The sequence below is a fragment of the Tamandua tetradactyla genome, chromosome 4 (genome assembly GCF_023851605.1).
Source record: "Tamandua tetradactyla isolate mTamTet1 chromosome 4, mTamTet1.pri, whole genome shotgun sequence".
NCBI lineage: Eukaryota > Metazoa > Chordata > Mammalia > Pilosa > Myrmecophagidae > Tamandua > Tamandua tetradactyla.
In genome coordinates, this window is record NC_135330.1 from 198,237,724 (window position 1) to 198,264,730 (window position 27,007).

General features: G+C 37.7%; 1 long non-coding RNA gene across 2 annotated transcripts in view; it reads right to left on the reverse strand.

Moving 5' to 3' along the window:
• The window catches only part of LOC143679651 (uncharacterized), a 90,163-nt gene that overhangs the window by 44,240 nt on the left and 18,916 nt on the right, over positions 1-27,007 (reverse strand). For both annotated transcript variants that reach the window (XR_013173889.1, XR_013173890.1), the window contains exons 2-3: positions 23,277-23,310; positions 19,553-19,812 (exon numbers count right to left, since the gene is read on the reverse strand). This is a non-coding gene — a long non-coding RNA (uncharacterized LOC143679651). The remainder of the gene's footprint in view (positions 1-19,552; positions 19,813-23,276; positions 23,311-27,007) is intronic.

A 27,007-nucleotide genomic window follows, 5' to 3' on the forward strand; every position in this document is an offset into this window, starting at 1 on the left:
AAGAGGACCCGTATCTCACACCCTATACAAAAGTTAACTCAAAATGGATCAAAGATCTAAACATTAGGTCTAAGACCATAAAACAGTTAGAGGAAAATGTAGGGAGATATCTTATGAATCTTATAATTGGAGGTGGTTTTATGGACCTTACACCTAAAGCAAGAGCACTGAAGAAAGAAAGAAAGAAATGGGAGCTCCTCAAAATTAAACACTTTTGTGCATCAAAGAACTTCATCAAGAAAGTAGAAAGACAGCCTACACAATGGGAGACAATATTTGGAAACGACATATCAGATAAATGTCTAGTATCCAGAATTTATAAAGAGATTGTTCAACTCAACAACAAAAAGACAGCCAACCCAATTACAAAATGGGAAAAAGACTTGAACAGACACCTGCCAGAAAAGGAAATACAAATGGCCAAAAGGCACATGAAGAGATGCTCAATGTCCCTGGCCATTAGAGAAATGCAAATCAAAACCACAATGAAATATCATCTCACACCCACCAGTATGGCCATTATCAACAAAACGGAAAATGACAAGTGCTGGAGAGGATGCGGAGAAAGAGGCACACTTATCCACTGTTGGTGGGAATGTCAAATGGTGCAACCACTGTGGAAGGCAGTTTGGTGGTTCCTCAAAAAGCTGAATATAGAACTGCCATATGACCCAGCAATACTCAGAGGACTTAAGGGCAAAGACACAAATGGACATTTGCACATCAATGTTTATAGCAGCATTATTTACAATTGCAAAGAGATGGAAACAGCCAAAATGTCCATCACCAGATGAGTGGCTAAACAAACTGTGGTATATACATACAATGGAATACTATGCAGCTCTAAGACAGAATTAACTTATGAAGCATGTAATAACATGGATGGACCAAGAGAACATTATGCTGAGTGAGACTAGCCAAAAACTAAAGGACAAATACTGTATGGTCTCACTGATATGAACCGACATTAGTGAATAAACTTGGAATATGTCATTGGTAACAGAGACCATCAGGAGATAGAAATAGGGTAAGATAGTGGGTAATTGGAGCTGAAGGGATACAGACTGTGCAACAGGACTGGATACAAAAACTCAGAAATGGACAGTACAATACTACCTAATTGTAATGTAATTATGTTAAAACACTGAATGAAGCTGCCTATGAGAATGATAGAGGGAGGAGGGCTGGTGACATAAATGTAATCAGAAAGAAAGATAGATGTTAAAGATCGAGATGGTATAATCTAGGAATGCCTAGAGTGTATACTATTAATATATAATAGTGAAATGTACAATGTACAAATATTAATAATGTTTTTGCATGAGGTAGAACAAAGGATTGTCATTATTGCAGGGTGCTGAAAATAGATGATAATTAATACTTTAAAATGTCACCTTATGTGTGAGACTAAAGCAAAAAATATTTGTTACAAAATTTATATTTTGACTAGAGCATTTCCTAATATAACTAATGTAGATAATTTGATTGAATGTCATAAGTACTTGGAATCTCAGGTAGCACATGAGATTTTGTTGGTTTGTCCAGAGTGATCCCCCGATGAATCCCAGAATGATTTGATCAGTGACTGGAAAAGTATTTGCAAGCCCCCTTTGGGGAATGGTGAGAGTGGGGACAAATTCAACCTCCCCAAGTTGAATTCTTGATATTCTCACAAGCAGTGTGGACAACCAAAGCTATAGGCTGAGCCCCCAGTCTTGGAGTTTGTTCACATGAAACTTAACCCCACAAAAGATAGGTCAAGTCTACTTAAAATTTAGACCTAAGAGTCACCCTCAAGAGAGCCTCTTTTGTTGCTCAGATGTGGCCCCTCTCTCCAGCCAATATGATGAGCAGTCTCACCACCCTCCCCCTCTCTGCGAGGGACATGACTCCCAGGGGTGTGGACCTTCCTGGCAACGTGGGACAAAGATCCTGGAATGAGCTGAGACTCAGCATCAAAGGAATGAGAAAAACCCTAGAATGAGCTGAAAATTAACATCAAGGGATTGAGAGAAACTTCTTGACCAAAAGGGGGAAGAGTAAAATGATGCAAAGTGTCAATGGCTGAGAGATTTCAAACAGAGTTGAGAGGTTATCCTGGAGGTTATTCTTACGCATTAAGTAGATATCACCTTGTTGTTCAAGATGTAGTGGAGAGGCTGGAGGGAACTGCCTGAAAATGTAGTGCTGTGTTCTAGTAGCCATGTTTCCTGATGATGATTGAACAATGATATAACTTTCACAATGAGACTCTGTGAATGTGAAAATCTTATGTCTGATACTCCTTTTAGCTACTATATCAACAGAAGAGTAGAACATATGGAATAAAAATAAATAACAGGGGGAACATATGTTAAAATAAATTCAGTTTGAAATAGTGGTAGGTGAAGGTGAGGGGTAAGGGGTATGGTACGTATAGTTTTGTTTTTTTTTTCTTTTTTTTCTCTCTATTATCGTTTTATTTCTTTTTCTGTTGTCTTTTTATTTCTTTTTCTAAATCGATGCAAATATACTAAGAAATGATGAATATACAACTATGTGATGATATTAAGAATTACTGATTGTATATGTAGAATGGAATGATTTCTAAATGTTTTGTTAGTTAATTTTTTTTTGATTAATAAAAAAAATAATAAATAAATAAATAAATAGGCAGGCCACAATGGCTCAGCAGGCAGAGTTCTCCCCTGCCATGCTGGAGACCTGGGTTTAATTCCTGACGCCTGCCCATGCAATAAATAAATAAATAAATACATAAATAAGGGCAGGCAACAGTGGCTCAGTGACAGAGTTCATGCAGAGACCTGGGTTTGATCCCCAGAGGCTGTCCATGTTAAAATAATAATAATAATAATAATAATAATAATAATAATAATAAAAAATAAGTAAAACCTCAGAGACCCATAGTACTATAACAAAAGATCTAACATTCATGTTATCACAGTCCCAGAAGAAAAGAAAGAAAGTGGGGTTGAAAACGTACTCCTAGAAATAATGACTGAAAACTTTTCAAATTTGGATGACATAAACCTACAGATTCAAGAAGCTGAGCAAATCCCTAAAAGGATAACCTCCCCTAAAACTATACCAAGACAAAATAGAGTCAAACTTCAGAAAACTAAAGACAGAAAAAATCTTGAAAGCAGAGAGAAAGGACTTATCTATGGAGGAAATGCAATTTGAAGGGCGGCAAAATTTTCATTAGAACCCATGGAAGCCAGAAGGAAATTTCACAACATTTTTCAAAATTCTGAAAGGAAATAATTATCAACCTGCCCTCTTATATCCAGCAAAAATATCCTGTAGGAATGAAGAAGAAATCCAGACATTCTCAGATGAAGGAAAAATAAGAGAATATGTCATTGGAAGATCTACCCTAAAAGAATGGCTGGAGGAAGTTCTCTAAACAGAAAGGAGACATTAAAAGGAAGAGGAAGGAAGAACATGGAAAACAAAAATATGGGTAAATATAACAGACTCTCCTTCTCCTTTTGAGTCTTCTAAATTATGCTTGATGGTTGAAGCAAAAATTATAAACTGATATGATTCTAAATGCATGTTGAAACCCATTTAAAGAAATTATATTAAAAAGGGGGTTGGTTAAAGGAATGTTCAGGTAGGTAAGTGATATTTTCCTCATTTGAACTGGTAAACTGATGCCAAAAGTAGATTGTGGGAAGTTATGTATATATGGTGTAATACCAAGAACAGTCACTAAAAATATCCACAAAGAGATACCCAATAATACTATAGACAAATCAAAATGGAATTCTAAAATATGACCAAGTAAAACACAGGAAAGAAGGAAAAATAAACGAGAAATAGGAGAGAGGGCAAACAGACACCAAAAGGATAAAGTGTTAGACTTACTCCAAACATGAATAATTATATTCAATTTAAATCATCTTGGTAAACCAATTAAGTGACAGGAATTGGCAGAATGGATTTAAAATCATGACCAAATGATATGCTATCTATAAGGAACTCACTTCAAATATAATAATACAGACAAATTGAAAGTAAAAGAATGAAAAAGACATACAGTAAAAACACTAATCAAAAGAGAAAAGGAGTAGCCATATTACTATCAAAGCAACGTACAGCAAAAGACAATTATCAGAGACAGAGAAAGGTAAAAGTGGATGTACCACACAATTTTTGTAAAGCAAAAATTGATAAAACTGAAAAGCAATATAAACAAATTCATATTTATAGTTGGAGACTTAATCACCCCTCTCTCACCAATTGATAGAACAACTACACAGAAAATCAGCAAGGATATAAAAGAACTCAACGCCTTCATTGACCGTTGAGGTACAATTAATGTATATGAAATATTCCACCCAGCAGCAGAATACAAATTATTTTTTAGAGGTCGCAGAACATATACCAGGATACACCATGTTATGGGCTATAAACAAACCTCAATAAATTTAAAATAATTGAAATAGATTCTCTGACCACAATGAAATCAAAGTAGATATCAATAGCAAAGAGATAATAGAAAAATATCCAAATGTTTGGAAACTAAGCAACACATTTCCAAACAATGCACATGTCAAAAAGAAAATCTCAGGTGAAATAAAAAATACATTAAACTAAATAAAATGAAAACACAACATAACAGAATTTGGGGGGGGGGGCACGGATAATGCAGTGCTGATAGGAAACTTAATAGCACTAAATCCATATCATCTCAAATCAGTAATATAAGATCGTATCTCAAGGATCTAGGGAAAGAAGAGCAAAATAAACCAAAGACAAGTAAAGGGAAGAAAAGAGCAGAAATCATTAATGCTGAAAACAGAAAAACATTAGAAGAAATTAATGAAATAAAGAAGTGGTTCTTTGAAATGACTGGTAAAATTGACACATACCTAGCTGGACTGACCAAAAAAAAAAAAAGAGAAAGAAAAGGCAAATTATCCATAACAGTGATGAAACATAAAATATCTCTAGAGACCCTGAAGACATCAGAAGTATATACTTCAGAACATCCTCTATATAAATTTGACAACTTAAATGGAATGGATCGCTTTCTCAGAAAAACACAAGCTACCACAACTCACCCAATATGAAATACATAATTTGAATAGCCCTAAAAATATTAAGGAAATTGTATTTCTAATTTTAAAACTCCCCAAATAAGAAATTCCAGGCCCAGATAGTATTACTAGAGACTTACAGCAAGCATTAAAAAATTAATGCTTGTTTACACAATCTCTTTCAGAAAATAGAAGAGGCTTGAATACTTTCCAATTCATTCTCTGAATCTAGTATTATTTTGATATAAAAATCAGATAAGAGTTTAAAAAAGAAAACTACAGATTAATATCCCATAAATAGATTGGTGTTCTAGTTTGCTAGCCGACGGAATGCAATATACCAGAAACGGAATGGCTTTTAAAAAGGGGAATTTAATGAGTTGTTAGTTTATAATTCTAAGGCTGAGAAAATGTCCCAATTACAACAAGTCTATAGAAATGTCCAATCAAAGGCATCCAGAGAAAGATACCTTGGTTCAAGAAGGCCGACAAAGTTCAGGGTTTCTCTCTCAAGTGAGAAGGAACATGGCAAACACAGTCACAGTTTCTGTCTTGGCTGGAAGGGCACATGGCAAACATGGCATCATCTGCTAGCTTTCTCTTCTGGCTTCCTGTTTCATGAAACTCCCCAAGAGGCGTTTTCCTTCTTAATCTCCAAAGGTCACTGGTTCGTGGACTCTCTGCTTTGTGGTGCTGCAGTATTCTCTGCTCTCTCTGAATCTCTCATTCTCCAAAATGTTTCCTCTTTTATAGGACTTCAGAAACTAATCAAGACCCACCCAAATGGGTGGAGACATGTTGTCACCTAATCCAGTTTAACAACCACTCTTGATTAAATCACAGCTCCAGGGAGATGATCTGATTACAGTTTCAAACATACAGTACTGAATAGGGATTATTCTGCCTTTAAGAAATGGGATTTAGATTAAAACATGGCTTTTCTAGGGGACATACATCCTTTCAAATCAGCACAATTAGATAGAAAGATAGATAAACAGACATAAAAATCCTTAACAAAACATTAGGAAACAGAATAATATATATTATATATTTATAGAAATATGTAAAAAGAATTATACACCATGACCAAGTGGAGTTTATTCCAGGGATACAAGCCTAGCTCACCGTTCAAAAATCAATCCATGTAATACAAAATATTATCAGGCTAAAGAGAAAAAAAATCATATGATTATATTCAATCAATACAGAAAAAGCATTTGGCAGAATTCATCATTCATTCTGAAAAACTCAAAAAAGAAATAGGACTAGAATGTACTTCCTTGACTTGATAATTGACAAACCTACAGCTCACAGTCCACTTAATGGTGAAAGACTTAATGCTTTCCTCCTAACACTGGGAACAAGGCTAGGTTGCCCACTCTCACCACAATGGTTCAACAGAGTTCTACCTAGTGCAATATGGCAAACAAATGAAACAAAAGTCATACAGTTCAGAAAGAACAATAAAACTGTCCCTATAATCAGATGGCGTGATTGTCTATGTAGAAAATCTCAAGTAATCCATAAAAAAAGCTCCTAGAACTAATATGTGAGTTCAGCAAGGTCACCAGATACAAGATTAACGTGGAAAATCAATGGTATTTGTATACACTAGTAATGAACATGTGGACATCAAAATTAAAAACCATAGTGATAACAATAGCTAACCTAAACAAAAATCTTGGGTGTAAATCTAACAAAATACATAGCGGACTATTCGTCTGCTGAAATCTACAAAATTCTGGTGAAAAAACTCAAAGAAGATCTAAATAAATATGGAGCCATACCAAGTTTATGGGCTAGAAGACTCAACACAATAAAGATAACAATTCTCCCCAAATTGAAATTCACATTTATCATAATTGTTATTAAAATTCCAGCAAGATCTTTTTGTCACAAGATTATTCTAAAATGTATATAGAATGGCAAAGGAACTTGAATAACTAGAACAACTCTGACAAAGAGGAATAAAGGAGAGGAACAATTCCATCTGACTTCAAGACTCTTTTTATAACTGCAGCAACCAAGACTGGAATTGCTGGAGGGGTGGACACATGGATCAGTGCAACAGAACAGGGAACCCAGAGGCGGAGCCACACAGATATCTCCAGCTGGCTTCTGACAAAGGCTCAAGAGCCTTCTAATAGGAAAAGGATAATTGTTTCAGTAAATTATGCTGAAGTATTGAACCTGAGCTAAGTCTAATACCTTATATAAAATTAGCTCAAAATGCACCAGTAAGTTAAAGATGAAGTGTGAAAATATATGATTTTTAGTAAACACAATGAGAAAATCTACAGAATTCAATCTAGGCAAAGAGCTCCTACAGTTGACACCAAAACCATGATCCACAAAAGGAAAATATTATAAATTGGACATCATCCAATCAGAAACTTTTGCTCTATGAACCACCCTGTTAAGAAGACGAATAAAACAAACTACAGGTTGGGAGCAAATAGCTTTAATTCACATATACAACAAAGGCACATATAAAGAACTCTCAAAACCCAACAGTCAGACAAGCAAACATTCCAATTAGAAAATGGGCAAAAGACATGAACAGATATTTTACTGAAGAGAATATAAAGATGGTAACTAGGTACATAAAAAGATGTTCAGTATCAATAGCCATGACGGAAATGCATACAAAACCATAACAGGACATCACTGCACAGTTATCAGGGTGGCTAAAATAAAATACAGTGACAACATCAAATGCTGGCAAGGATGTAGAAAAATGGTATCATTCATATATTTACTACCGGGAATGTCAAATGACACAGCTACTCTGTAAAACATTTTGGCAGTTTCTTAAAAAAACTAAATATGCAACTACCACACAATCCAGCAGTTGTCACTCGTGGGCATTAATCCCAGAGCAATGAAGTTATCCAGAGAATGAAAACGCGTGTCCACACAGAATCCTGTCTGTGAATGTTTATTGGAGCTTTATTTGTAAGAGATCCAAAATGGAAATAACCCAGATGTCCTTCAATGGGTGACTTGGCTAAGCAAATGTTAGTAAATCTGCATCGGAAAATACAACTTGGCAATAAAAAGAAATCAACTATTGATATGCACAACAAACTGAATGAATCTCAAGAGAATTATGCCAAGTAAAAAGATTCCATTTATAGAACATTCTTCAAATGACAAAATTACAGAAATGGGAAAAAATTATAGACATTGTTGCCAGGGGCTAAAGAGGGCATGGGGCAGCAGAGAAGTGGGTGTGGCTATAAAAAGATAGCTCAAGGGATCCTTGTTGGAATGGAAACGCTCTCTTTTTTGACTGTTTCAATGTCAGTATCCTCGTAGTGATACGGCTTTGCAAGAGGCCACCATGTGGGAAACTCAATAAAGGGTAATTGCGATCTCTCTGTATTATCTCTTACAACTGCAGGTGAATCTATAATTATCTGAAAATTAAAAGTTTATTTTAAAAATAATTTTTATATGCTTAAGAAATAATATTTTTTAAAGAATTGGAGTAAAGAATAAATTAATAATCATCAACTGTAACAAGTTTTCCACCCCGGTGCAATGTTGGTAGTGGGGTAGTTTATGGGAATCCTGTATTTTATATGCTTCAATGTTCTGTAAATCCACAACTTCTCTAATAAAAAAATATTAATGAAAAAACAAAATAAATTAGTAAATGAAGGAAGAAAAGAAGGAAGGGAGGGAGGGAGGGAGGAAAAACATAAGAAAGAATCATAACTACACTAGTTGACACAGTTGGGATTTCCATGACAAAATTTTGAATGAAGAAATAAAGGTGCAAAATATATGTATAATATGACCTCATTTTTGTAAAACAGACTCTTATGTTAAAAATCTGGAAAAAAACATCAATTTTCAATGCAGATTTCCTTATGTAGGTGAGACCAGACAGAGTTATAGGGATGGGGGTGGGGCAGGGGCAAAAGGAATAATTAAAATGCAATAAAAAAGGATGGGGGGGGAAGTACACTAAAATTCTACATATATATATGTATAATTTGCATTAAAAATTAGAGGGAAGAAACCTAGAATTAGATATTTATGACCTATAATATGATGTCTATAATATATTATTAAGAACAGTTTTACAGTAATATGTATAATATGGTCCTTTTTATAAAAATCAAGCAACAAGCAGGTAAAGCCAGCCGACCCCTGTGTATGAAGTTTGCGGTAGCCTATCTGCAGAGACGGTGACTGAAAATCCGTCCCATGCCTCTGTGTGCATCTCATCCTCCCGTGGAAAGGTAGACTCTTATTCCCCACCCTTGGAATCTGGGCTTGAAAATGTGCCATTTCCCAGCCTAGCCCTTACCATGCCCAGTGGTTTCTGTTTTCACTCTCTTGGAGCCCTGAGCCAGGAGTCAACAGTGTGATGTGCAGGAAGCAGTCCGAGCACCCCAGCTGGGACCCAGGCATGCAGGAGAAGCCATCCCGGGTGCGCCAGCCCCAGCTGACCTCCCAGAACGCTGAGACTGGGTGATCCTCACCGATGTGAGCAGCAGCAAAAAACCACCCAGCCAGTCCAGCGACCACAGAACTGTGAGAAATCACACTTCATTATTGTTTTAAGGGATCATATGTTGGGCTAATTTGTCACACAGCAGTAACTATCTGAGACATGTTGTAAATAAAAACAAAACATGCTGACGAAAGTGCTTGTGGGGCAGGAATATGAGAGGAGATGGTTAGCTTTCACTTTATATATTTGCGTATTATTTCACTGATTCCTACAAGCGCGTAGGAATTTGAAAAGTAACAATTAGAGAAATCTTTTACAGGAAGAAGGGAAAATGTTCTTTTTTTTAGAATTGGACTTTGGGGAAGTGTCTACCTCCTCACTTCATTGATATTTTGTGTTATTTGAATAACACAATTTCAGACCTCAATTTCAGACAGTTGTGTGCAGTACTGGTCTTAAAAAAAGTTTTTATAAATAAATTTTCTTTAAAAATTAAAGCCAAGAACATATGCATTCAAATTGGATTTGGATTGGCAACTAAAATATCCTTAATCTTCTTTAAATGTACTATAAAATCTCAGTGAGAGATGGGCATTAAAAATTAGTTTAAAATATTCACACTAATGCAGCCTGTAAAATAAAAGAAAGCTTCAAAACATTTTATTGCCTATAAAATTTTCACCAGCTATTTCAGTTCTTAACTGAGCTATGGCAATGACAAATCTGCAGGAAATTTATCAGAAGCATGAGAAAAAGATTTTTTGCTGTTGGCTGCAGTTTTCATTTTTATTATTTTTAATATTTATTGAAGCTTGATTTCTTTGGGATCATCCTGAATTTCTTATAAACTAAAATTCCTAGTGAAGGCCATTTTTATTAATTCATTTCAACAGATTTATATACATAGTATCTACTATGTGCTTGACACTGTGCCAGGTGCTTGGAGAAAGAGTGGCAGAATGTTAAAAAGAGAGGAAAAAAAAAGCCAAGAAATTGTCAATACGTAGATGATAGTCTAGTGAGAAATGTGAAACATTGTAATAGATTAAATAATGTGCTGTAAGTAAAACCAAAAGAGACTATTCATTGTAAGACTCCACTTGAGCTGGTCTTAGGACGAGTAAGAGTTCAGCAGGCAGCAGTAAGAGACGTGAGGGAAAAGCATGGAAGCAAGAAAGGAGAGCACGGTGTGATAAGGTGGTCAGGGACAAGAAATGACAGAAGCAGTACAGGACTGATATTAAGGACAAGGATGCAAACATAATTTCAGAGGGGAAGAATATTCTTTAAAAAAAATGTTGCTGAAACAACTGTATATCCATATGCAAAAGAATGGAGTTAGATTCCTTTCTTACACCATACAGAAAAATTAACTCCAAATGGATCATACACCCAAATGGAAGAGCTAAAACTTTAATACACTTAAAAAAGAATATAGTAGTAAGTTTTCATCACCTTGGATTAGGAAAAGCCTTCTTAGAAATGATACCAAAAGCATATGCAATGAAAGATAAAAAATAAATTGAACTTTATAAAAAATTTTTTTTGTGTGTGCTTCAAAAGACACTCTGCTGGTTTGAAATTGTTTTGTTCCCAGAAAATCCATAGTCTTTTATCCTGATCCAGTATTTCAGGTGGAACTTTTTGAGTAGGTTGTTTACATAGAGATATGATCCTGTCCATTCAAGGTGGGTCTTAATTAGCTTACTGGAGTCCTTTAAAAGAGGAAACGTTTAGGAGAAAGCTTAGACACAGACATTTGGAGATGCTTGGAGTGCCCATACAGGTGCTTGGACAGACATTAGAAACTAGAGCCCAGGAGACATCACATGTGCCTTCCCATGAGATGCCAAGCAAGCCAGAACCTGGAGAGAGCTGATGCAGAGAAACTAAGGGAAGACCCACAGCCTTGGAGAGGAAGCCACTGTGAATCAGAAGCACAAAGCAACGACCCAGGGGCAAGGACCTCAGACGCTAGCCATGTACCCTCCAGGCTGACAAGAAATCCTGGACGCCATTCAGCCTTTCTTCAGAGTTAAGGTACTTTTTCTGGATGCCTTAGTTTGGACATTTTTATGGCCTTAGAACTGTAAACTTGTAACTTATTAAATTCCCCTTTGTAAAAGAAGTTCCAGTTCTGGTATATTGCATTCTGGCCACTTTAGCAAACTAAAACATAAAGAACACCATCAAGAAAGTGAAAATATAACCCACAGAATGGGAGGAGTTTTATGCAAATTATATATCTGATAAAGGATTTGTATCTAGAAGATAAAAAGAACTCTTACAACTCAATTAAATGGCAATTACCCCATATAAAAATGGACAAAGGATTTGAAGAGATATTTCTCAAAAAAAGCTATTCAAATGGTCAAGAAGCACATGAAAAGATGCTAAACATCACTAGTCATTTGAGGAAATGCAACACAAACCACAATGAAACACCATTTCACACAGGATAGGTAATCAAAAAGGTAAATAATAACAAGTGTTGGCAAGGATGTGCAGAAATTGGAAGGAACCCTTATACATTGCTAGTAGTACGTAAAATGCTGCTGCTGTGAAAAACAGTTACCTTAAACTCAACAATTCCACTTCTAGCCGTACACGAAGAGAAAGAAAAGCATGCATCCACGCGCAAACCTTTACATGAACGTTCATAGCAGCATTATTCATCACAGCCAAAGAGGGAGATCAACCCACACAGTCCTAAATGGATGGCCATTTATGTAAGTAAATGGATAAGTAAAATATGGCATATGATGGTGATGGTGGTACAACATTGTGAACATAATCAACAGCACTGAATTATAAATTTAAATGTGGTTATAAGGGGAAATTTTAGGTTGTATATATGCCACTAGAATAAAAATTTAAAAAACACACACACATAGAACTACACAACACAGAGAACCCTATTGTAAATGGACTATAGTTAACAATACAATCGTTAGAATATTCGTGCTCGTTTGAAACACCCCAGAAAAGCCATGCTCTTTAATCCTCATTCAATATTGCTGGGTGGGATCTTTTTATTGTTTCCACAGAGATGTGACCCACTCAGTTCTGGGTGGAATCTTTTGGTTAGGTGGTTTCCACGGAGATGTGTCTCCATGTATTTAAGCCCTTTAAAAGGGAACAACTTTGGATAAAGCTTCAGAGCCACAAAAACCAATAAAGTCCACACAGCCAGAGACCTTTGGAGATGCAGAAGGAATATGTCCCTGGGGAAGCAGTTTGAAGAAGCTGGTAGGGAAAGCTAGTAGATGGCACCATACGCCTTCCCAGCTGAGAGAGAAAGCCTGGACGTCATCGGCCCTTTCTTTGGAGTTAAGGTATCTTTCGCTGGATACCTTAGTTTGGACATTTCTATGGCCTTAGAACTGTAAACCTGCAACTTAATAAATTCCCTTTCTAAAAGCCATTCTATTTCTGGTATATCGCTTTCTGTCAGCTTTTACAAACTAAAACAGTATTCTTTCATGAATTGTAACAAAGTTACCACACTAATGCAAGTGTTCATTACAGGGTGTTATAGGAGAACTCTGTATTTCATATCTGATTATTCTGTAAACATACAACTTCTCTAATTTTAAAAAAAGAATATAGTACTGACCACATGCTACAATATATATGAACTTTGAAAACATGCTAAGTGAACGTAGCCAATAACAAAAGACCAATTACTGTATGATTTATTTACATGAAAGTTTCAGAATATGCAAATCCATGGAAATAGAAAGTAGATTAGTGGATTCCCAAGGTTTGGGGCAGGGGAGAATTGGAGGGAAATGGGGAGTGGTTGCTAATGGGTTCAGGGTTCTTTCTGGAGTGATGAAAATGTTCTAAAATTGATTGTGGTGAGGGTTGCATAACTCTGGGAATAAACTAAGAACCATTGACCTGTGCACTATCAATGGGTGAATGTATTGTATATAAGTATTGCTGTTTAATGAAGAACAAATTTCTCACACTAAACAAACGACAATTAGGGAAAGATTGAAGAAGAATGATCAGCAAGGTTCAAAGTGAACTCAGGGAGTATATCATGACAGTTGTCAAGAACAGAGGATTTAATGAATGATGATGCTCAATAGTGTAAATACCACTGAAAGCGTACCCAAGCAAGAGGACGTAAAAGGGTGAGGAGCAGACTGTAAGGGAGTAAGGATTAAATGAGGGCAGGGAAGAAGGAAGTGTTATAGAATGTAGATTACTTTTTCCAGATTTTGTAATACATGGAAAGTCAGAGATGGAATGATACATTAAGACAGTGTAGGGGCTGATAGAAAGATTCTTTTTTTCAATCTTAAGATGAGGGAAATTTGAGAATGTTCAGAGAATGTACTAGAGAAGAGAAGAAATCGGAATAATTTATTTAATTTTCAGTAGTTTTTAAAGAGCATTTCTACCCTGGCACCCCTCCCTTCTCTTCTCAGCTCCTGCCTGCTGCAGGAACTTGCTTCACCAGTGGCCTCTTTCCTTTCCACCTGGAGTTCCCACGGCCAGCAGGCAGCCAGGCACACCCGCACACGTTCAGATGAATGCTGCTACAGCTCACAGGGAAAGTAGGACAGAAAGAAGCAGAAGTGGGCAGGAACAGCTAAGAGACACCGAGTGGGGTAAGGACAGGGATTTGTCCACTGGCCCCTTGACTAGCACCACTGGCAGCACCCGACAACTTGTTAGAAATGCAGATTCTAGGGCCTCACAGGGACCCAGACATACTGAAGCTGACCATCTGGGGGTGGGGCCCAGCCCTCTGCTTTTAAATAAATCCTTCCTTTTAATAAACCCTTCCTAGAGCTGGACAACCCCCACTTTAGGGTATCAGAGGAGGGGATGACTATTTCCAGCTGAGAACTCAAGGGATATTTTCACAAGAGTTAGAATTTAGGCGAGTCTCAAAGATCACATTTTTATAAATTGGGAGACAGAGACCTGAAAAGGGAGGAGAAAGTGATTGACCTTTCAGGGCTCCGATGGGTGCCTTACTACACTGAATGCCCCCCAGGACCCCTGCATGTGCTGACCAAGTGACCAAGACCAAGTTGGAGGACCCTAGGGCCTGTGTGGCCAAGGGATGCCCCTGCTCAGGGAAGTGCAGGTGGGCAAGGGTGGAGTGAGGTGAGGTTGGATGGCAGCCTGTGGTGGGTTGGAGATTTCATGGCCAGGGGAGGTATTTGGACATCATTGGTGATGGGAGCTATAGAAGTGCTGACAGCCTGCAGCAGGGGACACGAATGCATTTTTATATGTGAATATCCAATTTCATCTTGCACCTTATTAGCTAACTCAATCATATCTTTCAGAAATCTTGCAATGTTACTCAAAATAGACTCAGTCTGACAAACTTGTCTTTAGTGACTTTTTCAGCAGAGACAGTGTTTTACTTCCACAATTGGAAGATGATTTTGAGAGATGAATTAAAACTCTATCCTTGTCTGTGACTGTTCATTTGAGCTGATGGTTATCAAATGACAGATTGATTTTGATGATCTGGGAGGTGAGAATAGATAATAGAAGCCTTGAAATCTCAGTAGAACTCTCAAAGGGTGAAGATAATGTTCTTCTTTTAGGCAAAAGCTCAGTGGAAAGGAAAACGCCCTATATGCGACTATTCAAATGGAATAGCAGATGTGCACTGGTATGCATATTTATTCATTGGTATTTTCTTTGACTAGTTCTGGAGGAGCCTGTGCCTCTGCTTTCTACTGGGAGGGCAACTCTTTCCAAGCCATCAGCAAGCATTGTGCCCACAAGCATTTGAACTGTCTGGAGCTATCAGAACAGGCATGCAAAGGTAGGCACCATGTGTTTGAGGGATCAGGTAGCAAACGTGCACCTAATCCCATTTCGGGCTTACTCCAAACTCAAGTCATGTTGCTAGATCAGTTCACCTATAAAGGACTGGATGGCCAGGGTACTCCTTCTCCAAGTCAAAGTCAATATTCTCGTCAGGAAGGAAAAAATGCAGAGGATGTTTTAGTTTATCACAAAGATTGGGTGCTTCTATTAAAACTTAGTGGCCATTGGCCAGAAAATATCCTGACTGTCATGAAAGCCATGGGACAGTCCTGCACATTGAAGAATAGTCCTACATGCTACATGATTTCCAGATCTCCTGCCAGATAAGTAATTCCATTTTACATAAACAAGCAAAGTTTTCACATGGTTTTAATACACTGAGTTTTCCAGCAATGAAACTGCCATGTAAATTGTGGGAAGTCTCTATTTTGTTTTGGTTGTATCTGTATCAAGAGTTGTTCCCACTGCAGAAAATCATGTTACCCAGGACAATGCTATTGATGGTACTGGGACTGCCAATACAATATATCAATATTAACCTGTATTTGTAACTGCTGTTTTTATTATAAATATACATTCTCATTATGAAGTGTGAATATGATGATTTATGTCAAAACCATTCATTTATATTTGGGCTACTGGCTGTGCTGGTTTGGATCTGTTATGTACCCCAGAAGAGACCATGTTCTTTTGATCCTTCTTTTGGGGGCAGATCTATTGTGGGTGAGACCTTTTGGCTAGGTTATTTCAATTGAGACGAGACCCAGCCCATTCGAGTAGGTCTTAGTCCTTCACTGGAGTCCTTCATGAGACGAAAAAGAGCAGAAAAGTTTGGAGAGAGAAAAAAATGCCCAGAGACTTTGGAGAGGGCCCAAAAAATGCCCAAAGTTTGGAGACATTGAAGCCTGAACCAGGAGAGAAGGCCCAGCAAACATCAACATGTGCCTTCTTCCCATGTGACAGAGCATCCCTGGATGCTATCGGCCTTTCCTCGGAAAAGGTGTCTTCCTTTTGATGCCTTAATTTGGACATTTCCATGTCCTTAGGACTGCAAATTTGTTATCTAATAAATCCCTACTGAAAAAGCCAATCCATTTCTGGTAGATTGAATCATGGCAGCATTAGCAGACTAAAACAGATTTTGGTATCAGAGAAGTGGGGTGCTGTGATTTACAAATACCAAAAATGCTGGAACAGTTTTATAATTGGATAAGGGGAAGAATCTTGAAGAATTGTTAGATGCTTCATAGGAAAGGCCTAGATCGCTTTGAAGCGATTGTTGGTAGAAATATGGACTCTGAAGATACTTCCCGTGAGACCTTAGAAGTGATGACTATGTCACCGCAAACTGGAAGAAAGGTGAAACCCTTGTTTTAAAGCAGCAGATAACTTGGCAAAATTGAGTCCTGGTGTTGGATGGAAGGTAGAATTTGAAAGCAACAAGCTTGGACATCTAGCTGAGGAAATTTCTAAATTGAATGTGGGAAATGCAGCCTGGCTTCTCACTGCAGCTTATAGTAAACTATAAGGTACAAACTCTTGGGTATAAATAAATGAGAAACTGACAGTTTGGAAAATTCTGAGCTTTTGGAAAAGGAGTCCCCAGAGAATACTGCCCCATGTGGGAATTTAATCAAACATGGAACCAATCAGCTATTTCAGGACCAGCCAGGTCAGAAATGGAGTTACAGAAAAGATTTGTGGAAAGTCCTGTTGTCTAATGGTTGTGACCCCTGTGAGCTGCATGCCAAACTGACCATTTTTGTGTGTGTGAGATTGTTATGAACAAAACCACTGCCTCCCTGGACTAACAGTGACAGAAAAGGGGCAGACTAAAGGGAAAAAATGACTTCAAAGGTAAAACATGGAAGCTAAGGTCTGGAGCCAAGAAACCTTGGTCCAGGAGACATTCCACCTGTTTATGCGGAGAAGATGAATTTGTCCTGGAGTTTGCAAAGGGCGGGCCTTCTGTCCCATTGTTCAAGAAGAATGCTGCTTACCCTGGGGCTCTTAGATACATGGGGAATTGAGGGGAGCTTCACCACCCTACTTTTCAGGAAAAATGCTGCCACCCAAGGCTTCAGAGAGGGTGAAGCACATTCCCCCGAGATTGAGGAGAGCCTGGCCTGGCCACCACCTGACTGTTCTGAAGGGGTTCATGAGCCTGTGCCCTCGAGATGGCAGAGAGTCCAGCTGCAACGCAGATACATGAGGAGGGTGGGGCCAAGAACATGATGGTCTCTCTAACGCTTGGAGAAGTTGGAACCCTCACCCCAGTGTTTGGAGAGAGGTGGGTCTTAGTCCTTCTCTGGAGTCCTTTATGAGAGGGCAGAGGGCAGAGAAGTTTGGAAAGAGACAAAATCACCCAGAAATATTGGGAGAGAGCCATTGAAACCAGAACCAGTAGAAAAAGATCAGCAGATGTCAGATGTCACTTTGTGCCTTCCCATAGGTGATAGAGGAATCCCAGATGCCAGTAGCCTTTCCTCAGAGATAGTATCTTTCTCTTGATGCCTTAATTTGGACATATTCTTAGTCTTAGAACTAAATTAGGTTAAATTTATAACCTAATAAATACCTGGTGAAAAAGCCAACCTATTTCTGGTGTATTGCATTCCAGCAGCTGTAGCAAACCGAAACACCTGATTTTCAATACTGTTTCTATATATCTAGTGCACGATTTCTCTATAACTTGTCATAGTAGAGTCTCTTCTAACCCATCTTAAATTTTCTGTTGCCTATGGAAGGAAATGATCTCTAAGGCCTTTTTCAATATGAGACTAACTATATATTGCCACCTGATGGGATTCTAAGAAAGGTGATTTATTTTGGTGATCCTTCATCTCTACTCTGTCTCATGCTGTAACCCAGGGAAATAATTATTGTGACCCCCCCATATACAAACAGACCCCAGCTCATTTGCAAGAATGTCAAACTTTCTCATTTATTTCATTTTGACAGTCCACAATTTGTCCTGCCACCTAATCTTCAACTAAAATTATTTTCTTCTGCCTGTCATCACACCTTTGTGAGTTTACCTGTTACTATTCACCCAACTTGGTTTTATTCTAATCCCATCTTCACCTCCTCTCTTTCATTTTTCTTATAACTCTTCTACCAAACGGCTTCTAACATTTGTATGTCTTTTAAATTCAATATTAATTATAAGCATTTCTTTCATTATATTCTCTAATACAATCAAACTGAGCATTATATATTTAATAACAACCATTTAATTATACATTACTTATCTTTTTATTTGATTTATTACATTTAAGTCATTACATTGGTTTTTAAAAGTATGTATCTGCATATTTGTTATAAAACAGATAAAATGGGGCAGACAATGGTGGCTCAATGGCAGAATTCTCGCCTGCTGTGCCAGAGACCTGGCTTCAACTCCTGGAGCCTACCCATGCAAAAAACAAAAAAAACAAAAAACCCCAAAAAACTGAGTTAAAATGAAATACTTAATATTGATATAAAATATTATTAATAAATAATCAATACATAATTATATAAAATTATATAAGCAGTATATAATCATATATTCAATATATAATTTATATATAATTTTATAACAAGTCTATTTAAATAATTACATATTATATATATAAATGAAATCTCTGTTATATAACGAGCCATAGTATTCCTAGTGTCCTAGTTTACAAGCTGCTGGAACGCGATATATCAGAAACATAGTGGCTTTTTAAAAGGGAAATTTAACAAATTACAAGTTTACAGTTCTAAGGCTATGAAAATGTCCAAGTTAAGGCATCCAGGGAAAGATACCTTGGTTCAAGAAGGCTGATGAAGTTCAGGGTTTCTCTCTCAGCTGGAAGGGGCACGTGGTGAAGTCTAGCTTTCTCTCCAGGCTTCTTGTTTCATGCAGCTCTCTCATCTCCAAAGGTCTCTGGCTGTGTGGGTTCTAAAGCTGTTTCCAAATTGGAAACAGCCCTCTTAAAGGGCTCCAGTAAGCAACCCCTCCTTGAATGGGTGGCGACACATCTCCATGGAAACCACCTAATCAAAAGTTACCACCACAACTGGGTGGGTCACATCTCCATGGACACAATCAAAAAGCTCCCACCCAGCAATACTGAGTGAGGATTAAAGAACTTGGCTTTTCTGGGGTCCCCAACAGATTCAAACTGGCACACCTAGTATTATAACAAAACTCTTCACATTTTATATATGGAAAAAAAAAAAAGAACAAAAACAGACTGTGACTTACCCAAGATTACACACGAAAAGGTGTCTTCTTACATATTAGAAGTGAAAACACCTTGGCTTCTCCCTGTGCTCTCAATGCATGGCTCTGTATGCACCGTGAACATGCCTCGTCAGGCATCTGTGAGTGTGCCGTAACTGAAGCGCAGGTGGAGGCGGTGAGCAGACCTCTGCACAGGGCTGACTACAGTGGTGGCAGGTGAGTCACAGCTGCCACCTGCAGGTCCTTTATTCAGAATGCTTCCCTGGTTCTCGCCCACAGGCCTGACCAGAATTATAACAGAGAGACAGGCTGTTAGCCATCTTCACAGTTGAAGAAAGTGACACTGAAGCAATGTCATAACTTGCCCTGGACCCCAAAGCTGGTAAATGACAGGGTCTGGACTCGAACCCAGGCTGTCTCTAAAGCCCGTGCATGCACTCTGCTTCCTAAAAGAACAATGCTCTTTAGTTTTCTATGAAGAAATGAAAAATACAGTAATAATTTCTATTGCAAAAGAGGGTAGGAATACTTTTAATAAATCCATTAAGGAAATAAATATCCCTACAAGTATTTTAAGTCAGAACGAGGAAGGAAAAGACGTTACAAACCACACTGCTGGCTCATGATTCTCACGAGCAATGCCACCCTGACATCCTCTTTCTCACCACTGGACAGGTCCAGCCAATACTGCTGTTCACAAGGACACACCAGACAGCAAGTCACAAAGTAACTAATAAAAAGATGTCCTTGGGAGAGGACTCCCAGAGATGAATCCAGACCTGGCACCGTGGGATCAACAATTCCATCCTGATCAAAAGGGGAAAAGAAGTGTAATTAGTAAAGTATTAGTGGCAGAGAGAGTTCAAATAGAGTCGAGAGGCTACTCTGGAGGTTGTTCCTACGCAAGCCTCAGGTAGACCTTGCTACCTATCATAACCTACCAAATCCCAACCAGGACCATTCCAGCCAATCCTAAAAAAGTCCTAGGACAATATATAAGATTCCACAAGGGTTCCAGGCACTAGAGCAACTTTCCAGAAACCTACAACCTCCAGATGGGTCCCTGGTCAAGATAAGTCCTGAAACCTAGCCCAGCCTCTCCAGAACATCAGCTAGTTCCATCTCCCTACTCCATAGTAGTGACAGACCCTTCCAATATGAAAAATTCAGAATCGCCATAACCCAAACAACCCCAAAGAGAAGTATGGAAAGATCAAAGGTGATGGTGGAATTATACATAAAAGATAGGACTTAACAAATGAATATGAATCCTGAATCATTAAATTGATACCTCTTTTAGTTTCCAGTATCTTAGAACAGCTAGAAGTAAAAACCTAAGATTGTGACAATTTTATAGGCTCAGAACTATAGACTTGTAAAATATTAAATTCCCTTTTAAAAAGCTGTTCCAGTTTTTGGCATATCACATTGTGGCAGCTTGCAAACTACTATACCAGGAATCATCTAACAAGTACAAGCAGTGAGCTTGGGTGAAGGTCACTTCCTCCTTCCGGTGGCATGTCGGCCTCACATCTGTGTTTGAGTGGCCTGGTCAGTCTGGCTGCTCTAGAACAATCCAATCAGGAAACAGTGATGGGGGCCAGGAGAATTTGGGAGCCAATCTCACATTCTACAAACAGCAGTAGGGAATGACCATCAAAATTTAAACTGTGAAAATAATTTAATTTGAAAGATGAGATTTAAAAAAATAAAGAGGGCAACCATAACTTAGAAATGCAAGCTTACAGACTGTTATGTATTTATGTATTTTTATGGAAATGTGAATCAGGCTTTTAACATTCTCATCTGATTGACATGTGTGCTTAGATTGTTCTTAGGCATCTGTCACCAGTATTTCCTGGGCCCAGAGGGCTTTACGTCACTCTGAATGTGAAAATTGACTTGATTCTCTTCTTGTTTCTGCTTGCCTGCTTAGATATTCAATTTTTTTTTGGCCAAAATGAAACACTAAATTGCAGAGTGGTTAAGCAGCTAAAAATTCAATACCCTCATGAGTATTCTGTCTGTGGAATACTCGTGGGTAAGAGCTCCATCCAATTTCAACCTGTTACTCCACATCTGAAATACCAAATCTGAAGAGAGTCTGTTCAATTTAATCTGTTAGAAAAGTACTCAGCATTTCTGGCCAGGAGTTATTTGCAGTTTTCCCCTCTCCCTCTACCGCAGCTTTTATATGATGGGACATGCTTATGATAAGAAGAAAATAGACTGATCTCATAGTAGGTATCGCATCTCCAGGGGAAGCACTTTGTCTAGAAGCTTCACATGCTGCTAATTTATGTGAATCCTTCATTTGGTCATTTCTGGAGTAAAACACAATACATTGCTGAGGGGAATGCAATATAAATTCCTTGAATTCAAATTAGAACTTCTACCAGAGACACTGGACCATAGAAGGTTCTGCTTTGGCATAATTTACCATTTGGATATGTTGATATGGTTTTAAATGGGGCTTTGTTTAGTTCCCAATTGGGGGTTGGATGGTTGAGGGCTGGGTCTTGGTAACTCCCAAGCATAGAAGTGGCTTGCACAAAGTTACACATGCTGTTGCTGTAAGCATTTCACAGAACAGCAGGCACAGGCTGTCTGGTGGTTTTAATGGTCCAGTCGGTGGGCCCACTGCACTCAGGAAGGATATTTCATGAAAAAGATCCTGCCGGTCTCTCGGTCTGGTGATCTGTAAAGAACTCTCTTGCCAACTTCCCCATGAGATGAAAGAAGAAAGAAGAGCAGATGACTACATTTCAGTCATCTGATGCTGATATTTATCTGCACTGGATTAGTTTTTGATTAATGAAGGAAAATGGTTTTGAGTAATGAACTGGTTATTCAACAGATTAAAGAAAAAAGAATATAAGAAAATGTAAATAAAGAAGGTTATCAACACAGATAAAGTCAGCATTAGAGTATTATTTTTAGTGACATTATTTGACAATACTATTTCAAAACCGGGTTTTAAAGATACAAGCACAGAGAAAAGAAATTTTAACTTCCAAATGGAACTTTTCCAGACACAATAATTTTCAAGATATGCAGAATGCACATAGTGGAATCACACAAAGGTTTTTTGCAGTGGTTTCCTTCTGTATCTAAGTATGTAAAGGGCCACATGAAATAAGGACAAACGAGCAGACTTCAGAATATGAATCCTGAACAAATAAAGAGGGAAACAATAATTGCTAAAGAACTGGTAAAAAGTGGAAATTTAGGGAGTTGTTAGCTGTTATTTTATACTGTTACTGAAATTAGATATTCAATAAATAAAATGCAAAATATTTTGATATACACAGAACATTTCCAAATATAAAAACCCAAATAAAAATCGCTCCTCTTCCTTTATGTCTGATTGTCAAGAGGATTCAGCTTTTAAGCAGATGTTTTAGTACAGGTGTCATTTTTTATTTAATTCCTAAGTAATCTCTAGCATAGATTTCAAGAAAAAGACTGGAAATACAAAGGAATTTCTTTCTGTGTGAAACCAACTTTGCAGAATGAGGACTAAATCCACAATATTGGCTGAACAAGGATTACAGAAAAAGTAAGTGAACCGATCCAGCCTTCAAGATGGCGGACACATTGTGATTCAAGTCACACCAGGGCCATTTGCTTTCCAGTGATAATTCAGCAAGATCCATGGCACACTTACATTTATCGTGACTAGACAAGGCTCTTCAAACAACTTTTATAAATAAAGATCATATCAAACTTCATCAAGGAGACTTACCTGCTTTTTCTCTAGTTTGTTGATCAGAAGACACCTGAAAAAAACAAACACACAACTCTCAACATTTAAAAAAAATCACAACTTTCATAAAAAATGTCACCAAGTTTGAACAAAAAATTAGACTGTATGGTCAGAATCAAATGCCTCTAAAAATTAAAACAAAATGCCAACCAGGACATTTGGAGTGAATGGTTTTAGGGGCTGCATAAACCATTTCAGTTTATTTTTGTATGACTTAAGTAATGGGTTACAGGGTACCACACGTCCATCTTGTCCTGAAGAGAAGACTGAAGCCCAGCTTATGTCCACTGTCCCTGCACCTGTCGCTAACAACCCCCTATTGCTGCACCGAGGCCCTACCTGACCTTGTCTCTTGGGAATATGACTGCTCAGACCCTCCCACTTTAGGGAACATTCTCTTCCTGGGCTTTTGAACTTCTGATGTAATTGGGTCTTTTTACCTCTCTGCTGTTCCTTCACCTTTTCTTGATGGGTGCCCCCTTTTTAGGCTTTCCTTATGGGTTGATTTGTTTAATTTAGTTTTCTTTTGTTTTGTTTCCTATCTCACTATGCATTTGGTCCTCAGGTGAACTTTCCATCTATGTGCTGATAACCTCCAGCTTTCTATCTTGAGCCCAGATATCTTTCCATAAGCTCTAGGCCCATAGAACAAACTGTTCATTGGACATCTGCATTTGGATATTTCACAGACCCCTGAAACTCCATAGTTCAAAGTGTAACAATATCTAAACCCCCCATGCCCAGCCCCAGCTGATGCTCTTCCTCTTCTTGTCTTAGCAAATGCCACCAGAAGCTACTTTGTGTCTCAAATCAGAAACCTGAGGACCATCCTTGACTCCTTCCTGCCTTTCTCACTGAAGCATGCTGACAGCCACTCCTGAGTTGTGCTGGAATTCATTTACTGCTTTTCATTCCTTCTGCCACCCCCTGGGCAACATTTGGACCTTCCATAGGTAACTTCTATAGCTTCCTAACTTCTAGCCAGATTCTAATTTTATTCCCTTCTAATCTATTCTCAGTGGAATCTCTCTGTCAAGGAATTCAAGCCCCAGGGACTGGAAAACAGAAGCAATTAAAGCTACCTACTACCTCACCGCTGTCTCAACCATACCCTGGCAGAGAGAATCTGCTAAAATTAAAGGAACCATATCACTTTATGCTGGTGGGAAGCTGTGGGTAGACAAGTGTCACATGCCGGGCAGGACAGAAAAAGCACAGAATCTAGAGGCTTCATAGGAAAGTCTGGCAACCTGCTGGGTCTCACCCTCAGGAAAACTGATGCTGGCTACTCTCTCCTCCTGAGACATGGGCCTGTCTGGTCCGGGAAAATATGACTAGGGTCTATAATATCTGAGGAGACTCTTCTCACACAAAAAAAGGCTCCATATAGGCAGGGCATAAAACAGAAAAACAAGAACTGAAAAATTCTCACCAGTTAAACAGAACCTATGCTAGAGGTCTAGAATAAGTTGAACTGAATATCAAAGAACAAAAAGAACAAAGCCATACAGCAAGAAAACCCTAGGTAAAAGAGTGAAAACAACTTCCGGAATAAACTAATTAAGGAAATTAAATGCCCAGAAACCAGCAAAAAATAATCAGTCATATTAGGAAAATTGAAGATATGGTGCAGTCAAAGGAACTAACCATTACTTCAGATGAGATACATCTAATTCAGAATGCTTGAACGGATATGGAAAATCTCATAAAAAATTAAATCAACAATTTGAGGGAGGATACAAATCCTCGAAAGTCTGGGGGGGAAATCACAGAACTTATGGGAATGAAAGGCACAAAAGAAGAGATGAAAAAACAATTGAAACCTACAATAGATTTGAAGAGACAGAAAAAAGGACTAGTAAAGTAGAGGAATGGACATCTGAAATCTGCCACACAAACAAAAATACAGGGAAAAGAATGGAAAAATATGAGCAGGGTCTCAGGGAACTGAATGACAACATAAAGTGCATTAATATGTATATCGTGGGTATCCCAGAAGTAGAACAGAAGGAAAAGGTGGGAGAAAGAAAAATGGAGGAAATAATCACTGAAAATTTCCCATCTCTTATAAAAGACATAAAATTACAGAACCAAGAAGTGCACTGTATACCAAACAGAATATATCCACATAGACCTACTCCAAGACACTTACTTAACAGACTGTGAAATGTCAAAGACAAAGACAGAAATTAGAAAACAGCAAGAGTAAAGCAATCCATCACATAAAAGGGAAGCTCAATAAGACTATGTATGGGTTTCTCAGCAGAAACGAGGGGAGCAAGAAGGCAGTGGTATGATATATTTAATATTCTAAAAGAGAAAAACTGCCAACCAAGAATTCTATACCTAGCAAAACTTCCCTTCAAAAAGAGGGGGATAGTAAAATATTTTCAGACAAACAATCAATGAAAGAATCTGTGACTAAGAGACTGGCTCTGCAAGAAATACTATAGGGAACACTACAGGCAGATAGGAAAAGACAGGAGAGAGAGAGGTCTGGTGAACAGTATAGAAATGAAGATTATCAGTAAAGGTAAAAAGAGAAAAAATAGTTATGACATATAAAATCTAAAAGACAAAATGGTAGAAGAAAGTGCTGCCTTTATAGTAATAATATTAAGTGTTAATGGATTAAATTCCCCATTCAAAAGATACAGACTGGCAGAATGGATTAAAAAACAGGATCCATCTATATGCTGTCTATAGGAGACTCATATTAGACCCAAGGACAAAAATAGGTTGAAAGTGAAAAGTTGGGAAAAGATATTTCAAGCAAGCAATAATCAGAAAAGAGCAGAAGTAGCTATACTAATATCTGGCAAATTCAACTTTAAATGTAAAACAATTAGAGACAAAGAAGGACACTCTGTATTAATAAAAGGAGCAATTCAACAAGGAGACATAACAATCATAAATATTTATATACTGAGACAGAGTGCGCCAAAATACATGAGGCAAACATTGAAGGGAGAAGTAGACATGTCTACCATAATATTGAAGACTTCAATTTCCCAGTCTCATCAATAGATAGACATCAAGACAGAGGATCAATAAGGAAACAAATTTGAATACTATGATAAATGAACTAAATTTAACAGACATTTACAGAACATTACACCTGACAACAGGAGGGCACTCATTTTTCTCAGGTGCTCATGGATTATTCTCAAGGATAGACTATAGGCTGGGTCATAAAGTAAGTCTCAATAAATTTAAAAAGATTGAAATCATACAAAACACTTTCTCAGACCAAAATGGAATGAAGTTGGAAATTACTAACAGGCAGAAGGCCAAAAAAATCACAAATATATGGTATCTAAACCAACATACTCAAAAACAACAAGTGAGTTGGGAAAATTTTACAAGAGAAAACAGTAAATATCTAGAGGAAAATGAAAATAAAAACACAATTTATCAAAATATATAGTAGCAGCAAAGGCACTGCTGAGAGGGCAATTTATTGCCTTAAATGCCTATATTAAAAAAAGAGGAAAGAGCAAAAATCAAGGAATTGACTGTTCACTTGGAAGAACTAGAGACAGAAAAGCAAACTAACTCCAAAGCAAACAAAAAGAAAGAAATAATGAAGATTAGAGCAGAAATAATTTAAATTGAGAATATGAAAACAATTGAGAAAATCAACAAAACTAGAAGTTAGTTCTTTGAGAAAATCAGTATCATTGATGGACCCTTAGCTAGATTGACAAAAA